This window comes from Phocoena sinus, chromosome 7, assembly GCF_008692025.1.
Source record: "Phocoena sinus isolate mPhoSin1 chromosome 7, mPhoSin1.pri, whole genome shotgun sequence".
Lineage (NCBI taxonomy): Eukaryota > Metazoa > Chordata > Mammalia > Artiodactyla > Phocoenidae > Phocoena > Phocoena sinus.
In genome coordinates, this window is record NC_045769.1 from 91,022,110 (window position 1) to 91,043,026 (window position 20,917).

The window sequence follows — 20,917 nt, forward strand, 5'->3', positions numbered from 1 at the left end:
GTCTAACAGTTAAATTGACAAAGACAGATTACAGAGGGAAAAAAAAATTTAATTCTATACATTAAAAAAAAAATTCAACTGAGTAAATTTGAAGATGTAATTCACTTTATCCAATAATTCATGAATTGGGCAGCATCCCATCTAGCAAACAGAAAGGAACCCTGAGGAGATGTACAAAATGGAAGGCTTTTATAAGCAGAAAAAAAGGGAGGAACAAAAAAAGAAGAGCAAATTACTTCATCTTTCTTTGAGGGAAAGAAGGGGTCTATCAGGCAGATTATGTCACTAGTGCTAACTAGGTAATTCCAGAATGACTGGTGAAAGATTACATCCCTGGGAGAGGCTGAAACTGCAATTAAGTCTCAGTGTGCTGACTTGGAGCTTAGCACAAGTGACTCCGTTTGGGGCCTCTTGTTTTGGCTTTTGTTTTTTTAACAATTCTCCCCTTTTGATCATGACTCTAAGCTTAACTGAGAGGTGTGATCAAATTTTAAGTCCCGAGGGCTGCTCTCAGCTCTCACTCTGCAGCTCTCACAGTTTTTATTGACCTTTCATGTGACATTTATGGGTCATAGCATTTTTTGCTGACTGTTTATGTTGTTCACAGGTCACGACTTCAGGTTCACCATTTTTTAGTTGGCCATTAACTTCATTTCTATTTTGATGTTCTAGTCTTAGGGAGATCATTTGTTTGGTGATTAGTGGCAGCAAACATGCACTTAAAGCTTTTGAAAGAATACAACACACCAGGGAGACTACTATGATTATTCTAAGTAGAAAAATTCCCAGTGTCTGAAGTATACTTCAGAGCCATGGTCCTGAAGGCCCAAAACAATCAAAATCAAATAAAGATCAAAGAAAGACCCCACTGAAGGGGTCAATTTTTATGCCAAGTGGGCTTGCTCAATGATCTTATGTAACTGAGTTTCAACTTCCTCAGAAGTGTTAACCCAGGTGCAGCAGGTGGTGTTGGCCAGAGCACAAGCACTTCCTCGCTCAACTAAAAGATACTGAAGGGCTATCCTATAATCAAAAACAACTTTGGCCAGAGAGTCTAAGGATTGTTTGTTGTGCAACTATTGCCTTAGCAGCGGATTCTGCAATATTTTCAAGAGTTAAGGTGAGGTTCCTGATCACAGCCTCACTTAAATTTACTTTTTTTTTTTTCTTCATTTAACCAGACTGCTTTCCAGCTCACACCCAGTAGAGACAGCCCCAGTGGAGGGAACTGAGGGCTGAGGGCTGGTGTGGGCACAGGGAGGCAAGGAGGGGAGTAGAGGGGAGGGGGCGTGAAGCACCCAGAACCACAGCGACATGCTTTCCAGAAAAAGCACTGAGGACATGGCAAGCAGGGGACACTGATATCAGGGTTAGGGACCCTCAGCTCTGATACCAAGACCAGAGCCTCCTGGGTGGTGGTGTTTCCCCGGCCCGGGGCAGAGCCTACCTGACACCTCCCTCAGCACTAGAGCCCAGGAGAATAAGCCAGGTCACCGGGAAGGGCAGGGAGGAACCCAAGCTATTTTTTTCAAAGTATGGGCCTGCCCCAGTCCTGTTGGGTGGTGGGGACGAGAAGGGGAAGAGTGACGGGGACCAAGCTCAGGGCAGGACTACTTTAGTTACGCTCCGGAGGCTCCGGATTTAACAGCTCCAGGCAGGAAGCCTGCCTTCTCCCAGAATGGGCAGGAGGTCAGGTCGCAAGTTTGCGAGGCCAGGAGCTCGAAGGGCAGCTGCAGCCGGTAGAGAAGTTACCCAGCACTTGCGGCTCCTTGCCCCAAAGCACACGCCCTCGCCTGCGGTCACTCCTCTCCAAGGCACTAAGGGGCGGTTTAGGGGCGGAGCTAAGGGCGGAACTAAGGCGCAGCGCAGGGAATCCTGGGACTCTGCGCCACGGCGCCTCAAGGAGGCGCCGTGCTTCTCTCTCCAGAGCCCGCCTGGTCTCTGCTGCATCCTCCCGCACCTCGTCGTAGTGCTGGCCCACTGCCGCTTGATGTCTGTGGCTGGTACCTGTGCCAGCTCCCGTTTCAGCCCTGCCCGTCGACCTGTATTTACTTCTCCCCAGGGAAGTTGGGTTCTGCCAGAGGAAGCAAATCCTGAATCATGAATGACTTCTGGTAAGTCTTTTCCAACTCACCCCTGTAAATTAAGGGGAGTTGACCAATGAGCTGTCTCAGTTTGTTTGTGAACAGTTAGGGGCGCAGTAAGGTAACCTAAGCGGCATTTCCCAGTTATGCGTCAGTCCTCTAGGCATCCCTAGGCCCAAGGAGAATGATAACTACCACAGAAAAAAATAAATCCTGTTGGGGCACAAAGCATCGCCTCTAGGGAGCATTGTTAATGAACTCTAGCGTCATGGACAGATTGGAGTTTTGATGACAAATCCAGCAGTCTGAAACTTTACCCCCTTAGCAATGGCCTGGGAGATATGGAGATGAAATTATCTTTCCAGGCCAATGCCAAAGTCAAGAAAAGAAAAAAGGGTTTTAGGTTTAAAGTATGAAGTCTTGATCCCGTATCTTGGGAGGAAGCGGTCTACATTGATGTCAGCTGTTTCTCATTCTTGTCAATTTGATTTGGAGGTCTCCAGCATCTGATCAGGAACAGGTGCCAGGTGGAGCGTTTTTCAGCTGTGAGATGTGTGTCCAAGGTTCAAGTCCCTGAAATTTGGCTGCCATGGACTTAGTATAGTCCCTTCCAAGGAGATTCAAGCAGAGTCCTTGTTCTTAATGATTCCAAATCATAAGTGTGGGATAAAGTTGGAAGCATTTGTTTGGAGAGTCATGGTCAGATATTTGAGGAAACTGAATTCAAAATCTAGTCCAGTTTACAGGTATATAGTAAAACGTCAAAGACAACAGCATTAGAATCTAATATTTACAAAGGTGGAAATATAATTTTTTTCTACAGTTATCCCCATTTTTTCCCACAGATAATCACAGTAAGACTAATTTATTTGAATTAAATTTGGCCTGATTATTTTCATAATTTTAGCAAGAACTTATGCAAATAACTATATTGCCGTGAAAATATACTCAAGAATTTCTGAATTCTAGATGGGTCAGATAGGAAGGAAAAATAAATGTTTCATCTTTGTTTACAAAGGTATGCTTTACCAAGTTGCTATAAGCCATAGTAAGAGAAAAGAAAAAAAGTTGCTTTAAATCTGGAAAAAACAAAACATCAAGGAACCAGCAATGTTTCAAGCAAAAAAATATATATATATATCATAAAACAATTACAGTTATCCTTCTAAGTTCATTCAGTTCTTTGTAATACTTGTTCTGCTTGAATCTAGTTCAATTTTATTGTCTTGTAGTTATCAGAAATCTGTAACTTGTCAAAATCTTTTTCCATGAATTTCCTTGAAGACAAAGCACTTTTATAGGAACGCCTTTTGCAAAAGTATCTGAGTGATTCTCTGTAAATGACAAAGAATATGCCCCATTGTTAAAGATTTGATGAGAATTCATTTAATAAGGACATGTAGTTATTTCTGTGATATACATTTTAAGAGAATAACTGAAATATGAATGATAATGTTATGCCAGGACATACTAGATTTCCAAGAAGTTTCGAGACCCTTATACCTAAACAATAAAACGTAAAAATATTAGTATTACTTTTTATTTGACAATGCTTCCCATGCAATTTAACATATCAAATAAGCCTAATTAGTTTAATAACTCCCTTTTTATAAGAAGAGAGAACAAATCTTTTGAGATGTACCAGGGACCCTCTGAAAAATCTGAGTTGGTTCAGGGTCAGAAATACTTCATTTGGAATTTGCTTTTGGGAAAATTTGTCAAAAATATTAAAAGGTTTACATAATGGAAAAGAATATTTTTAAAAAGTGTTTATATATGTACAGCTGAATCATGTTGCTGTACAGCAGAAATTAACACAACATTGTTGTAAATCAACTATACTTCAATAAAATAATTTTTAAAAAGGAAAAAAATTTTAAAAGGTTTAAAAACACTTGTTCAAATAGTATCATAGTTCACTGTAAAACAATACTTAGTTATCCATTTAACCATAATGACAAGTAAAGTCTTCAAGGGCAAATAGAGAAAGTTAAGTTGTACAAAAATAAAAAGGAAAGAAAGAAATTTAGCTATTTTAATAGGGAAGACTCAATTTTATTAAGTAATCAAAGACCATAAGTAATCAAAGACCGTAAGTAATCAAAGATAAAAACAACAAACACAGGAAATTGTTTTGATAAAACACAGAATCTTCACTTTCTAGACAGATCATTTAAAAGGTAAAAAACAAACAAAAAATACTTTTGTTTACAATTTCTTACTAAGAACTGATCAAAATTCCAATAAAACGTGTTCTTCCAACAGAGAAAACCAAATTCTAATATTGCACCAGTTTACTTTTGATATTAAAACTTGTGATTATCAACTTTTTAAAAATAAATTTATTTTAATCTTAGCCAGCTTGACGAAACATAAATTTTTTCCCCGAGATTTCCTTTCCACAAACCTCTACAATTTTGTCCTGATTTTCCTTTTCTCCCATTCTGAAATAATCAGTTTTACTTTATGACAAAATTACTTTCTTTTTCCTTTTTATTACTGAAAGCACACATCCTACTTTTCTTGCATATACGGATGCTTCCCTTATTATTTCTAGTAACTTTTTATATATTTAATTATATATTTATGTAAAGTATTTGTTTACATTTTACATATTTATTTTTATATTTTTGATATATTTAACCCTAAAAACCTTAATTTTTACTGAAAATAAAGATGTAAAAAATTGTGAACTGTCTATTATATTAGCATCCTATGGCTTGACAAATTAATACTTCTTATAATTTTTGGAAGCATATGTAAATTTTTCATTTGAAAAAATTTGAAAAAATTTGAAAAAATTTTTCAAATTTTTTTATGGTAAAAATTTTTTACCATAGTAAATTTTTCAGAGTGGCACAAAACCTGTACTAATAGACCCAAATATCTGTAGTTCCTCTATTAAAGGAAACCAAAAGTGGATAAACCTGTCTTCAGTAATTAGTATTTCAGCCTTTTATCTTATTTAGAAATTACTTGGATACTTAATGACTACCTGTCATTTAATTTAACAGCAAAACATAAAAATTTCAGGTTACCAAAAGGATTTGGGGAAACTATTTTAAAAATTACCTAAAAGCTTTTATCCCACTTACATCTATTTAATATACTTGTTCTCAATAATTATATATAGATTACTTATGAAAATTTTATTATACAAAGTTATTTTTCTTGCCGACGTGTTTTGTAACAGATAACAAACTTACTTTACTAGTAAATGCAGGTAGAAAAGAGTTGCACATCTGTATTAATTTTAATGTTGGTAACTCTAATAAAGACATTTATTTTAACTAAACCAACAAACAAAGTAGCTTTTATTTACTAAAGATTATCTCAGATCACATGGACTTGAACAACATTTGGATTAGATTTTATTCTATTTCTAAACATTTTATGAATATATAATTCACATGTGTTTAATTTTCTTTAGGCCAACTAAGAGCCCTTTTACAAATTAATTTTAGTAATACCATATGAAGGTAGAAAATACCACACATCTATTTTATATATATATATATATATAGAGAGAGAGAGAGAGAGAGACATATAAACATATAGACGGATGCAAACAGAACCTTACAGCTTCCAATTTAAAATTACTGCCAGGAATCAAGCACAATAATACAGAACTCACTAGTTTTAAAAGAAGTTGGATCTAAGTTGTTTTTCTGGCAGATGGAATAAATTAAGGTTACCTGCTCATATGGCTAAAGTTTTTATTAATATTGGTGGCTCAGAGACACAGGGGAAAAAAAATGCAAGTTCTTCCAAGAAGGACTTTGAATTGTTTCTGCAGCCACATACCTGGTTTTCCAGAAGTTTGTAAGATAAGGATAGTTGCCTTTAATTCCTCAAGAAATTGGGTTGTAACTTAAACGACATCATAGGTTGATCCACCCATAAAGTCTTTTACAAAGGTTTCAAAAGGTCCCCCGGTATATAATTTTATTTTAGCTTAGGGGAGAAGGTCTAAAAAATTTCCTATCAGTCTCTGAATATCAGCTTTCAATTTTGCCAAATTTCTGATCATAAAGTTATGAAATTTGTTCAAATATCTTGTCAGGTTTCAGCCACGACAAACAGTAAATATTTCTGGCATGATTAAACAACACACTGGACTTAAGAGGCATCCCCAAACAGGGTGTAAAAGAGGTTTTACCTCTCTCTACCAGGTTTATAGACCGAGATCCTGGAGTGCTGACTCTAAGAATTCTCACCCTTCACTGGCTTCTGTCGATTTTTCCAGCATTCCATCTGCAGGTTCTGAGTGGGATTTAAAGTAGAGTATATCTTTGGTATCTGTCAGAATTTAGCAAGGTTTTTCATTATTTTAATTTTTGTTTCACCTTGTCTGATTAAGGAAATAATGTAGCAGTTTTCTAGAAAATCCCTCAGAGTCCCATCAACTCTGGGAAGGGCCCTTAAGGGGACCCTTCAAGAGTAGGTATGGGGGTGTCTCGAAGGCCACTAACATGGTGGAGTTTTGTTTATGGCTGTGTAATCTAAGAGTGGAAAGACAATTCAGACAGAGAAAATGAAAATGTAAAGGAGAGTGGAGATGTGTCAGTCTTTTATCTTTTGTTTTAGGTACCTCTTCTGTCTTTAATTTTTATTAGCCTTTTGCAACAGATTCTTTTGTGAAGCTGTTTTGGAATCTTGAAGCCTTTTGGGGTCTACTGCATGACAATTAAAGTTGATATCTCATTGTGTTTGCTCAATTTGGGAGCCCTCACTTCTATGTACACTTCTTAAATGCTCTTATCTAATTGGAGCATTCCTCATAATGTTCATAATTTCCCTGAGAATTGGCGGCAGTTTGGTAGGACCCTTAAGCTGCAAATGGAGTGCAACCCATATTTCTGTCTGGTCATATTTTGGGGCCCCCAGTCTGATGGTTACCAAACCAAGTTCTCAGGACACAAAATTCTAGGTTGTCTTTAGTAAGATTTCAGCCATTTTTATAAATATTTGTAGCTTCTGGGACCATAGTTCTTAAGCAGATGTGCTGGAAGGTGACACACTTAACTCTTTGGATTTTAAAGATCCCCTTTCATTTATTTATTTATTTACTTACTTATTTAGCTAAGCCTTTCGGTTTCTCAGAGCCAAACTAATATCTAAATGGGATATACAGCTGGGTTGGAAATTGTATGATGTTTTACAGCATACTTCATTGACCAAAAATTTTCTTGAGGTTTGTGGGTGACCTAGTGTTAATCTAACATGTTCTGTGACCAATTTGTCCTAATACAGGAGTCTTTGAGTTAGGTTAAGCACTGTAACAGCTTTTTTTGTTTGTTTGTTTACGGTACGCAGGCCTCTCACCGCTGCGGCCTCTCCCGTTGCGGAGCAACAGGCTCCGGGACGCGCAGGCCCAGCGGCTATGGCCCACAGGCGCAGCCGCTCCGCGGCATGTGGGATCCTCCCGGACCCGCGTCCCCCGCATCGGCAGGCGGACCCCCAACCACTGCGCCACCAGGGAAGCCCTATAACATCTTTTAAATACTTGATAAGTTCTCACCAATCTTACCACTTTTTTTTTTTTTTTTTTTTTGGTTTTCTGAGATTCCCATTAACAATAACCTTTATTTACATAAAACACACTAGACCCAATTCAGCTTAAGTCAGACTTAGTCAGACTCCAGACCTAGTCCAGTCCTGGACCCAGTTCAGTTCCAGGCCCATTCTGGTTGTTAAACTGAACTCAGTTTGATTCTGGCCGGTAACCACCAACACTTTCCAACTTGGAATTTGGAAACTGGGGAAAGGACTGAACCAGCAGACCCCAGAGAATGAGATCTGTGGACTGATTCAACAAATGGGAACTGCAGCTGCCACCAACAGATCCCAACTTGGAAACTGGGGGCAGAACCAAGGGCTTCTAACCAAATGGAAAACTTTTCCAAATGGGAAAGCCAATTAGATTGGGAGCTCAACAAAAAGAGTGGCGCTCAGAACCAAGAGGAATTACTCACGGCCTTTGGAAACAGAGACAGGCCTGGGTTTCTCATTGTCTCCAAAGGCAACAGAAGTTCCTTTTGGATTCCATTTTGGCCATCAAATCTGTTTAAAAAAAATTCAACTAATGAATTTGAAGATCTAGTTGGCTTTGTTCAATAATTCATGAATTGGGCAGCATCCCAACTAGCAAATAGAAAGGAGCTCCAAGGAGCTGTACAGAATGGAAGATTTTTATGGGCAGAAAGGGAGTCAGACAAAAAAGAGTGGATTACCTCATCTTTTGGGGGAAGATGTATGGTGTTTATCAGGTGGATTACCTCACTAGTAATGACCAGGTAATTCCAGACTGACTGGCTAAAGGTTACATTCCTGGGAGATGGAGAAACTGCAGTTAAGTTTCTTGGTTTACTTATGTGACTCCATTTTCAGCCTGTTGTTTCTTTTCTTAACAATACATCCAGAAGCTCCACAAAGATCTGAGGCCTAAAGGCAGTCAGGCAATTGAAGCTTATATGCTGTATTGGGCTAAGAAATGGGATATGGGCCTGGGGCTTCAAAGGGGAGGAGGGCAGTTCACAGGAAGATGAGCAGGTTTTGGTAACCAGATGTATGCCCCACCAAGCAGTAAGTCTTTCAGATAAAAAAGTTATTTCTGGTAATAGCTCTCTTTCTGGGCCAGGCCCCCTATCTAAACTATTTTAGGCAGTTAAGGGAGAGGTAAAAGTTGTTCCTGAGTCTGTCAGGTCTTGAAGGCCTTCAGCTCAAAATAATTCACATGCAAAAGTGGCACATTTTGAGGTGGCATGTTCTGCTTCCCTTCACTTCTTATCTTAGCAGTGTACTTATTCCTGTTCACGTTCCTAATTTTCTCACATCCCTTCTTATGAACACATAAAATTAGCCCTTACATACTCAGGTTTGATCTATAGAATATTTTGCAGCAAATACATAATGGACAGGTATTTCCATTCTGGAACTTACGTTCATAATGTTGTTTATAATGTTTCTAAAATGGAGATTTTTTTATTCTTTGGCTACTGCAGTAACAGGAAGTCGGGCTTCTCTGATAGCTACTGGTCACTAAGGGAGTCTGATTCATTTTCATCAATATCTAATGGGATCATGTAAAGTTATCTGTGCAAAATGAAAATAAAAAGCAAAAGGAAAAAGTCCAACTTTGTTATTGCCTGTTAATAGTTATTGGAGGAACAGAAATGGTCCCGTAAACAAATAATGTATAATTTAAGCTACATTTCTAAATAACTGATCATCAAGCAGCAGCCTGGCATTATGGAAGCTAATTCACCACTGCTGCCCAGCAAATCTTTTATCTCAAAGAGAACTCAACAGAGATCAGATTGTTTTGGTTTGGTTCCTCCAAGAAGCAGACCCTGAGTCAAGAATATGGATATAAGTTTTTCATTTGGATGTAATCCAAGAAAACATGGAGTGGTGGAATAAAGATGAGCTTAAATTCTTTAACACTTTTTCTGTTGAGAATGAGGTCTATTTATTCACTGACATATGCATGTTTTAATGTATACTGGATGCTTTGATCAAGGAATAGACTAGAAATGTATGACATAAGTGTTGCTGCATAATTACTGAGACTAAATCAAGAATCCTACTGCTTTTGCCTTAGTATTTTGGAGCAATTTCTCTGGGGTACCCTGGGTCACCATAGAAAAGGTCAAATGTATACTGAGACTTCCCTGTTGGAGAGGTCCCATGTTAATTCCACAGCACATATTTCCTGTTCTATGTTCATGATCCTATGGTCAGAGAATGCTTTTAAGCAGAGAGTTTGGGGAGATCATTAGTGTGAAAGGAAACTACCTGTAGGGGGCCTTTAGGGTGAGAACATGGATATGGTACCAAACATGTGGATTTAGTTCCCAAATGCTTGATTAAAAGAACCCTTTGAGTGACTTTACTTTTATAGTTTCTGTGATTCATGCATAGGATTTTAAAGCCTCTTATTATCCTGAACTTTGTACTGGGTCAGAACCAGAAGAAAAACTGTTATTGGTCACAGATAAGAACTTGGCCTTTGTCACGAGTGAGAAAAAGGAAAATAAAAGGCATGGAAGGGTTACATAAAATACATATGTGACCTCCTGTTGTGTCATAAACAGACAAGACATTGGGAGTATACCAAAAGAGCAAGATTACAAAGACTTCTTCCTGTTGGGCAGAAAGAAGGGCCTGAGGTCAATCTATCTCAGACACCAGATTCTCTTGTGTCTACCTTTATGCTTAAAGCTGAAACTTTTTTTTTGTTTTTTCTTGGTAAATAAGGACAAAGTTCTTCCTGCAGAGAGGGTAAATGTGTGCTGGAGGAGGTGCAGATGTCTAAGGAGGAAACAGTGCTGGTGGGTAGAATGGCCCAGAGTTATCACAGGTTTATCAAGGATTAACAAAAGGGTTACAAACCTTTACTGATCTTAAGTTTTTAAATTTTTAATTGTACTAATATAACCTATTGAAAGCAACACAAGTCACTGTATTGCTGTCTCCCACCATGACAAAAGGAGGAAAGCCACATCCCCAGCAGGAGGACATAATCCATGGTCTCCAGGGTTTAGAGGTAGTCATTCCTTGCTAATTTAGGAAGAAGGAAGTTATCTTCAGCAGCCTGAGTCCCAGAAAGCCTGGATAGTTCTTCCCCATGAAGAGAGAGGCCGACTTTCCATTAGCAGGTGCCAGTGAGAACAACAGTGACAGCTTTGCTAGATAGTACCTTAATTGTGTCAAGACTCCACTAAGAAACAAAACAAGACAAAACAAAACAAGACCAGTAATTTTCCTTTGGTCCAGTTGAATGGAGTTACAGTTGTGATTTGTTGACTCCAGATGTGCCCAGCTGTTTGACTCTTCATTTCATTCCAACAAATAAACCCACTAATTCAACATTCAAACCAACATTTACATCATTATAACAAAATGATGAACCTTCTAGGAATGTGTTTGACTGTCTCATGACTGTCTCTGAGGTTTCTCATGACATGATACATGAAAAAACTAAGAAAACCAGGCTCAAGAAAGATTTTCCTGGGAATTATTCTCACTGAAATATATTATAAACCTAATGGTAAATGTGTCTTTTAATGTAGATACCTGAAATGCTACAGTGCTTCATACATATTAAAGCAGTTAAGAACTACAGCAATGGCTTCCTTGTGACTATTTCTAATCACAAGGTATTTCTTACCTTGATTCTACCTCCTTTTTACTTTGCACTTCAAAGTGTTCGGCTAACCCTGGAATATTGCCATTTAACAACTTAGCTATTGCACAGTACAGATAAGGTGTTGGTGACTTAAAGTATTGGTTGATCCTACTTCTTTCCAGTAACTTCAGTCAATGATGTTGAATCATGTAGTATACTTGTTATTGCTTTTGTTGTCTTGATAAATCCTGAAGATTAAGTTTCTTTCATTTTCTTCTCAACAGACCATTTGGTCTTTTCTGTTATCGCTTAGTTTTGTCTGATTTAATGGCAGTTTTGTTGATCACTTGTCTGCAGCTTCTGTTACTCCCGCTGTTCTTTTCACTTAATTATTTAAATGATTACACCATTTTCCCTTAAAATAGAGGTTCATTTGTAAAGTCCTGTCAGTTAGTCTCTCACACCTTTAATGATGTTTATTACAGCAAGAAGCAAGATTTATTTCAGATTTGTCTTTCTCTCTCTCTCCATTTCTGTCTCTCTTTCTCTCCTGTAAAAATCTTTGAGAATGAGCACTGAAACAATAGTGTGATGAAAAATGTCAGTTGAAAACTTGTGGTTCTATCTTTTGTTGCTGGTAACTTTAGAAACTTAATAACTGAGAATTAATCACTGAAGGCATGACTTAGAATATGGACGATGAGGTGAAAAAATAGAAACTAGAGGCTAAAGTATTCTAAAACCAAATGCTTTTTTCCAGACCAAAAAATATATGGTTGCATCATTTCTAATTTATTTGACATATTATGAGACTCAGGCTTATAATTTTCTCATACAGTTGCATAATACTGAGAGTCATCATGTAGGCATAAGTACATGAAAAGCTTTATGAGACAAAACTTATTAGATACTGTGTTTGGAAAACTCTCGTACCATTTCTGATCAAAGAAAAGCAAGAAGTTATGGGGGAGTGTGTTACAGAGAATTAGCTTCTGTCTATCCCATAGATACTATATTCCTACAGCATTGGGGAATGTAGAAACATAGATATGTCTCATAATTGAAATGCCTGTTGGTGTATATCTATTTCAAGCCTCAGTCTGCACCACATATTCTTTCTATGTGGTGGAAGCAACTCTGTGACCACCAAAGATTCATGGCCTTTTTCCATAGTATGGAGTAGGTGCTGGCAGAAAGCTCTTCAGCCAAGCATGTATTTTTCAGTCCTCTTATCTCTAAGCAGATACATGATTAACTCTGGCTAATGAAATGTGAGCAAAAATGGGTATCATCTCTTCAGTAAGAGAGTTATGTATACTATGTGTCTTTCTCATGCTTTCCCCCAAAACGGTGTGAAACTTGTTGGCCCCATGTGGAAGACTTCAGCATTATGAATGCAGAGGGTCTGAATCCTTGAGTCTGCTTGGAGGAAAGCTGTCTAACAAAGCACATCTGTTTAGGTTGGTACATTTTTTTCTGTAAAGGCCCACTTGTAAGTATTTTAGGTTTTGTGTGTCCCAGTCTCTGTCTCTTAATAGGTTGTGGGACAGATAGGCCTGTGGTCATGGTTTGCAAATCCCTGTATTAAGCTATTGAAATTTAAAGGCTTTTGTAACAGCAGTTAGCATATTCAGATTAATGTACTATGTAACAGGGGTTAGCAAACTTCATCCCCAAGCCAAATCTAGGCTGTAGATGGTTTGTATAAATAAAGTTTTATTTGGACACAGCCATACTCATTCACTTCCACTGTCTCTGTGACTGCTTTTGCACTACAAAGGCAGAATTGAGTAGTTGAAGCAGAGACTATACTGCCAGCAAAGACTAAAATATTTGCTATCTGTACCTTCTCAGAAGAAGCTTGCTGATCTTTTTCACAACTTTGGTAATAGTTTCCCTGTCTATAAAAGTACTTCTTCATTAATATGGCAGTCACAACTCTCAAGGCAGCTAATTTTACAACCTGACAAATTTCTCCCACACATTAAGCCCAAATCTCTTTTAATGTAACATCTATCCTTTGATCCTAGTTCTTGCCCTGTAACCTCACAGCATAAAATGTTTCCTTTTCAATAAAGTAGACTCTCAAACATTAGAGTACTTTTGAAAAGAGGAAAATGAGTTACAGTGAGATATAGCACTCATTCAGCTCAAAGAGGAATGGTTTGCTCTCCTTACCTTATAATAATTCCTCAACTTATTTGTTAGAACCTAAAAAAGAAATACCTAGTTCAAATTGACCTCAAAAGTGAGTTCTTTGTATAAATCTCAAATTCTGAAAAAAAAATAATGTTCAGTTTTATGCTTCTGTGGGAGACACTGGTTATATTTCCTTTTGCTTTAATGACATTAAGGATGAGATTGTATAATGTGTAACGATTAGCATTTAATAGTGAGACTGTGGGGTCAGAATGACCTAAAGTCTAAATATGACTTTGTCACTTGTGAACTGTGTAACTCCAGGCAATTTTCTTAAGTCCATTATGTTTCACTTTTCTTGTCTGTGTAATGGGAAAATTATTACTTAGAAATACTAGCTCTTAGATGTGTTTTGAGGATTAAAAGAGACAATAAATCTGTAGTGTTCTGTGCTATCCCAAACACATCAGAAGAATTAAGAAATTGTTATTTATTATGGTGCTAATGCATGCTTTCATTTTTCATCTATATGCACTAGGAATAGCATCTTTTTTTTTAACATCTTTATTGGAGTATAATTGCTTTACAATGGTGTGTTAGTTTCTGCTTTATAACAAAATGAATCAGTTATACATATACATATGTTCCCATATCTCTTCCCTCTTGCATCTCCCTCCCTCCCACCCTCCCTATCGCACCCCTCCAGGCGGTCACAAAGCACCGAGCTGATCTCCCTGTGCTATGCGGCTGCTTCCCACTAGCTATCTACCTTACGTTTGGTAGTGTATATATGTCCATGCCTCTCTCGCTTTGTCACAGCTTACCCTTCCCCCTCCCCATATCCTCAAGTCCATTCTCTAGTAGGTCTGTGTCTTTATTCCTGTCTTACCCCTAGGTTCTTCATGACATTTTCTTTTCTTAAATTCCATATATATGTGTTAGCATACGGTATTTGTCTTTCTCTTTCTGACTTCACTCTGTATGACAGACTCTAGGTCTATCCACCTCATTACAAATAGCTCAATTTTGTTTCTTTTTATGGCTGAGTAATTGAGTAATATTCCATTGTATATATGTGCCACATCTTCTTTATCCATTCATCCGATGATGGGCACTTAGGTTGTTTCCATCTCCGGGCTATTGTAAATAGAGCTGCAATGAACATTTTGGTACATGACTCTTTTTGAATTATGGTTTTCTCAAGGTATATGCCCAGTAGTGGGATTGCTGGGTCATATGGTAGTTAATATTTGTAGTTTTTTAAGGAACCTCCATGCTGTTCTCCATAGTGGCTGTACCAATTCACATTCCCACCAGCAGTGCAAGAGTGTTCCCTTTTCTCCACACCCTCTCCAGCATTTATTGTTTCTAGATTTTTTGATGATGGCCATTCTGACTGGTGTGAGATGATATCTCATTGTAGTTTTGATTTGCGTTTCTCTAATGATTAATGATGTTGAGCATTCTTTCATGTGTTTGTTGGCATTCTGTATAACTTCTTTGGAGAAATGTCTGTTTAGGTCTTCTGCCCATTTTTGGATTGGGTTGTTTGTGTTTTTGTTATTGAGCTGCATAAGCTGCTTGTAAATTTTGGAAATTAATCCTTTGTCAGTTGCTTCATTTGCAAATATTTTCTCCCATTCTGAGGGTTGTCTTTTGGTCTTGTTTATGGTTTCCTTTGCTGTGCAAAAGCTTTGAAGTTTCATTAGGTCCCATTTGTTTATTTTTGTGTTTAGGAATAGCATCTTTCTGCCATGTTGCCTACGTGTTGTCACGCAAGTATCACGGTGTGTGTGGATTTTGAAAGTTTGTATTGAATTCAGTTAACAATTAACTTATGTTAAGACCATCCTAACTCTTGTGCAATTCTTTAATGTTTCTTTACAAATTCTACAGTATGATCATATATTCATTTGTGCATATGTATTCCTAAACATTATTTTGGTGTGACTGTTATACAATTTTCAGTTGTTTTGAGGACATGATATAATTCTTATACAGACCATCTCCCATTTGCTGCCTTCATTATTTATCAGGCTAAAGTGAGAGTCTTAGATTCTTAGAGTGAATGAGAATTTAATCTAATGATACTCCGTTTAAGGCATAAATAGCTGCAATGAGATTAATTTAGTATTCAACAAATATTCAGAGTGTCTGTTCTGCTCCTCACAGAGTTATCTTCATTTTCTCTTGGAACATTCATTCTAGTGGAGAAGAAAGACAATCAACAGGTTAACAATAAATAAGAGAGGACAATGTGATAATGAGATCAGGGTTACTTTTCCAAGAATAATCAAAGGAGATACTCCTTATCACTAAGGCTCTGTTCAGTTGCTACCTTCTCAGAGAGAAGATGCAAGGGAAGAGCACACCAGGCTAAGAGAACACTGAGTAAAAACTCCTTGAGTCAGAAACAAGAGTGTGGGAAAAAATAGTATCAAGTGGCAAGTCATCATCTTGGCATGGCTTCAAAGTACATATCCCAACTGACCTCATCAATAGAAAGTTCTTACTGTAAGAAAATATGTCTTCTTTTACTGCTTTCCAGTTTTATCTAGTTTACCTTTGGAACTGTGCAGTAGAGCCTAATTCTTCTAATATTTGTCTTCTTTAGCTTTAAACTTCCTCAATATTTTTCAACATTGCAAGATAGTGTAATAGGAAGTGTCCTGGCTTTGTTGTTAGATAAACACCAGCTCTGATATATATTAGCTATGTGGTCTCGACATAATCTTTCTTAGCCTCAGTTTTCTCTCTTGTAAAGTAAGGATAATCACACCTAGCTTCCAGGAATATTGTGAGGGTTAAGTGAGAAAACTGTATAAAGTACAAAGATAGCACCAGGCACATAGCATGTGTTAAATGAAAGGTAGATCTGAAAATAACAGTTATTGCATTCTCTTTACCCTTGACTTATGGTAGCTCTCCTGTTTGTCATTGTTCCTCTGAAAATGGCAGTGCCCAGAACTTAGTACAGGACAGGGTGCACTGAGGTCATTAATTAAGGACTGTTGCATTCTTTGTGCTTTACACTTTATAATTGAAGCCTAGGATGCCTTAGTATTTTTGGCAAGTATATAGTACTTATATTGACCTTACTGTAAACTAAAATCTCTGTCTTGTTTGCATATGTCTGTCTTTTCTATCCTTTTCTGAACTGGAACTTAGATGAGAGGCAGTGTACCACAGAGGATAAAATACTGGCTTTGTGGTCCTATCTGGCTTTTGTTCTTTTTTCCAAGAGGATAATTTGTATTTTTACTGAAATAAGAGGTGGGGATACATATTAACCCACTAGAAAGTGATTTTAGTGATGAGATTTTTGCTTGAATAATTTGCCTAACATACACCCAAAGACACATCCACTTTTGAGTGTCACTCAACTTCTTAAATTTGAAACCAGTGCTATTCAGTAAATGTCTTTTTTTTAATATACATTTGTTTATTTTTAAATTTATTTTTGGCTGCTTTGGGTCTTCGTTGCCACGTGTGGGCTTTCTCTAGTTGCGGCGAGCCAGTGGCTTCTCTTGTTGTGGAGCACAGGCTCCAGGCACGCGGACTTCAGTAGTTGCATCACACGGGCTAAGTAGTTGGGGCTCATGGGCTTAGTTGCTCCGGGGCATGTGGGATCTTCCCAGACCAGGGCTTGAACCTGTGTTCCCCTGCACTGGCAGGTGGATTCTTAACTACTGCGCCACCACGGAAGCCCAATAAATGTCTTTTGCTGAAGCATAATGAGAGAATTTTTGGCTAAGGAAAAGTCCATGGTTCTTCCCAAAGCACAGCCCATCTCGCTTTGAATGCTGGCTTTTTAATCTGTCTGAACTGGAGCAAGTAGTTAAAAAATTCTGAGCATTTTTTTTTTCATTTATTGAGTGGATATTAACTACCCTGAAGTGTTTTTATAAAGATTAAAAAGGATAATATATTTAAAGAGTTAGTATAAGGCCTAGGATATAATAATAGATCAATAAATAGTAGCTATTATTAACAATCTATTAAACTGTATTTTGTTAGTCTAATCATTACTCTAGTTAAGTAAGTTTCTTTTTTTAAATTCTTATTCGGTAATCTATATATGTTCTTTTCCATTTTTGAGTCAGGCATCAATTTTATTAATGTTCTACTACATTTATGACTATGTGATTAATGCACCTTTGAAAAGGACAAAGCTAAGTGTAGCATCCCAGGATAATCCACAAGATATCTCTCTATATGTTTAGTTCATATGGGTATAAACAATCAATCAATACCAAAGATACATTTGTTCTTTTGAGCTATATTAGCTGTTGACTCATGTGTAGTTCAGTTTTCTTTGGGTTGACATGTGATTATATAACAGATAACTTGGGTAGATAGCAATACAAAAATTAACTTCATTATCCTTAATTTGTGAAGTATGTTAGCAATCAAATTTCTATTTTTAATGACTGCCAAAATTTTTTTTTAAGATTTATTTGGGCAAATCACACTCATTTATTAGAAGCAAAAAAGAATACGGTCATTTTACTGCAATCACTGTAGTCTCACCATTTGCAATAATTTCTGTTTATTCCTGACAATGGACAGAGAAGTCCTTTATTCCAACAGAGTAGAAGGACATATTTAACAAAGCATTTTTCATTCTGCCATATTAAATTGCATGGGCATATTTTTTAAAGTTTTTGATTTGTTAACCTCCCTATCAGAGTGTATCAAACTATACTATTAAATTTTGAGTAATTCATGTTAGTACTTAGAATCTCAATAATGAATCTTTTGATAAGCGGTCCATTCTGGGCTTCTGGATCAGGTAAATGAGATGGGCAACCCATTACAACCGCACTGTAAGAAGTGTCATCACTTTTATAAATGTTTATAAAAAGTCAATTGAAGTGAAGTGATTCTAATTTAAATAGTGTAAATGTCATTAAGAAATAGTAATCTCTAGGGCTTCCCTGGTGGCACAGTGGTTTAGAGTCCGCCTGCCGATGCAGGGGACACGGGTTTGTTCCCCGGTCCGGGAGGATCCCACATGCCACGGAGCGGCTGGGCCCGTGAGCCATTGTCGCTGAGCCTGCACGTCCAGAGCCTGTGCTCCGCAACGGGAGAGGCCACAACAGTGAGAGGCCCCCGCGTACCGCAAAAAAAAAAAAAAAAAAAAAAAAAAAAAGGTAATCTCTGTATTTTACTCCGTACCTCTACCTTTTCAAGACTTTACAGCTTGGAGAATTCTGTTCTTAGAAAAAAAAATTGAGAGGGAATTTAGTATATCATTGATTTGTCAATAGAAAAGAAATCTTTTGTTCATAATTTTTCTTCCCTATAGACATTCATAGGGACAGTGAATGTAAATTGATCTTGAAATTAATTTTATAGAGGACCTTGTTAAATAACAATATCCATTCTTACTTCAGTTCTAAATTACAGGATGCCATAGGGTTAGTGATTAAGTTTTGTTTTGTTTTGTTTTGTTTTGTTTTGCGGTACGCGGGCCTCTCACTAACGCGGCTCCTCCCGTTGCGGAGCACAGGCTCCGGACGCGCAGGCCCAGTGCCCCGGCTCACGGGCCCAGCCAGTCCGTAGCACGTGGGATCCTCCTGGACCGGGACACGAACCCATGTCCCCTGCATCGGCAGGCGGACTCTCAACCACTGCGCCACCAGGGAAGCCCCTATGTGATTAAGTTTTAAAGGGGAAAATTTCTTTGAAGAAATTGTTAATTTTAAAATCTACATGGTTTAATTTTTTATCTTGTTTTTATCTTAACATTTACAATCATATCGTCATTATGTAAACTATAAAATCTTTATTTTCCTCTTTAAAATAAAGTCTCAAAGCAATGAAGAGTACTGAAGACTTAAATTGGGAAACTGTGGAAAAATTTACATAAATTTTTTAAAAGAAAATTTTAATTTATTAATCATCTTTTTTTAATTTAAAACTAGGTTGGAAATCATTTGATAAATGGCTTATAATTATTTCTAAGGATTTTAATAGCTTTACTGAACAAGCAAATTTATTGCTATGGCTTATTGCTATTGATATTCTGATCTAATCATACAATGTACACATATATGGCTTGGAAGAAGATAAATCTTTTTCTTTAAGAAGAAGCTGCAGTTTTCCATCAAGGGCTAATTTTGGTGGCGATATATCTTATTGAATTGTTTTTAACAAAATGTATTAGAGGAAATGAAATCACACAGTGTATTCAAAAGGAGGCTAACAAGAATGCACATAGGCTTTATTGATCTGAAATTATATTTGTTTCATTTTACTTATCTGAGTTAAATAGATTTCAATTTTGATTTTGATTCATTGAGGGCCTTAAAATTTATTTAAGAGAACTGTTGGAAAGCTGCGGGCTATGGGTAAAATATGGTGTAGAGTAATATTTGGTAGTTGTAGTAAATGGGCTCCCTTGAACCTGTTAGATTAAGAGCTGAGTCTGGTTCACTGTTATAACCCCACTCACACAAAGAGCTGGACTTGCTTAGGTATTCCATAAGGATTTTCTGAACAAATATATGAATGGATGAATGCTAGCAAATACATTCAGGAAAATATTGACAGTAAAGGTAACCTTAAATTTTCTGAGAGCAGTCTAAAAATATACACAAATATTTACATATACACACACATTTTTAAAAAGTTTAGAATCAGTTTTGTGAAGTGCCAGTCAGAGATGACAGAGGAGGCTCCTGAACTCTTCCTGCAGTGGGTACACCAAATCTATAGCTACACATGGGGCAGTTCCTCCGAAAGAAATCCAGAAACTAGCTGCGCAATACCTATCCATAGGTCAATGAGAAAATACTCACATCAAAACAGGTAGGAAAGTCTGAGACACACTCCCACCATAAACCCCATCCTTGGCATAGTGACATACATTTGAGAAGTAACTTAGAAGTCTCAGCTTCTCCCTGAGGCACAAAGGGTTTGAACCCAACATCTAGCACCCCAACCTTTAAGATTTCCACCTGAGGGATGGGCCTACAAAACACCTAGCTCTGAAAGCTAGTAGAGCTTGTATCTATGAGACCCATAAGACTATAGCAAACAAAGAAATGGTTCTTAACAGGTTTGTAAAGACTTACAGTGGCTCTCCCCCTATGGCTCAGCATTGAGGGAGCAAACAGAAACACGCTTCTTACAGTCTTTCCCTGAAGGAGGCCTATTTGCATACTTTAAAAGGTGCTACCTGAACGTCAGGCTTCTGACATAGCCCACATCTAAGAGCTGACTGCAATCCTCCCGGGATACCAAAGACGTTGGCAGATGACATCTCCACGTTCTCCCTTTAGCCCATCCTTCCCTGGAAGGGGGTTGTGCACATGTCTGGTTCCCAACTTTTGCAGCTGCTGCCCAGTGGATGCACTCCTTAATTGCCTGGCTCTGGTGTCCAGTAGGGCTTGCTTCTGCAGTTCCCATAGCTCTATAACAACACCACCAAAAACAGTTCTTAACAAAATACCCCTCCCCCGGGGCACAGCCCAGCCCAGTCTTTCCCTGTAGGAGGCCTATTAAATATTTTAAAACCGGCTGCCGGAATGTCAGCCTCCAGTCAGCCTGCTGAGTGCTG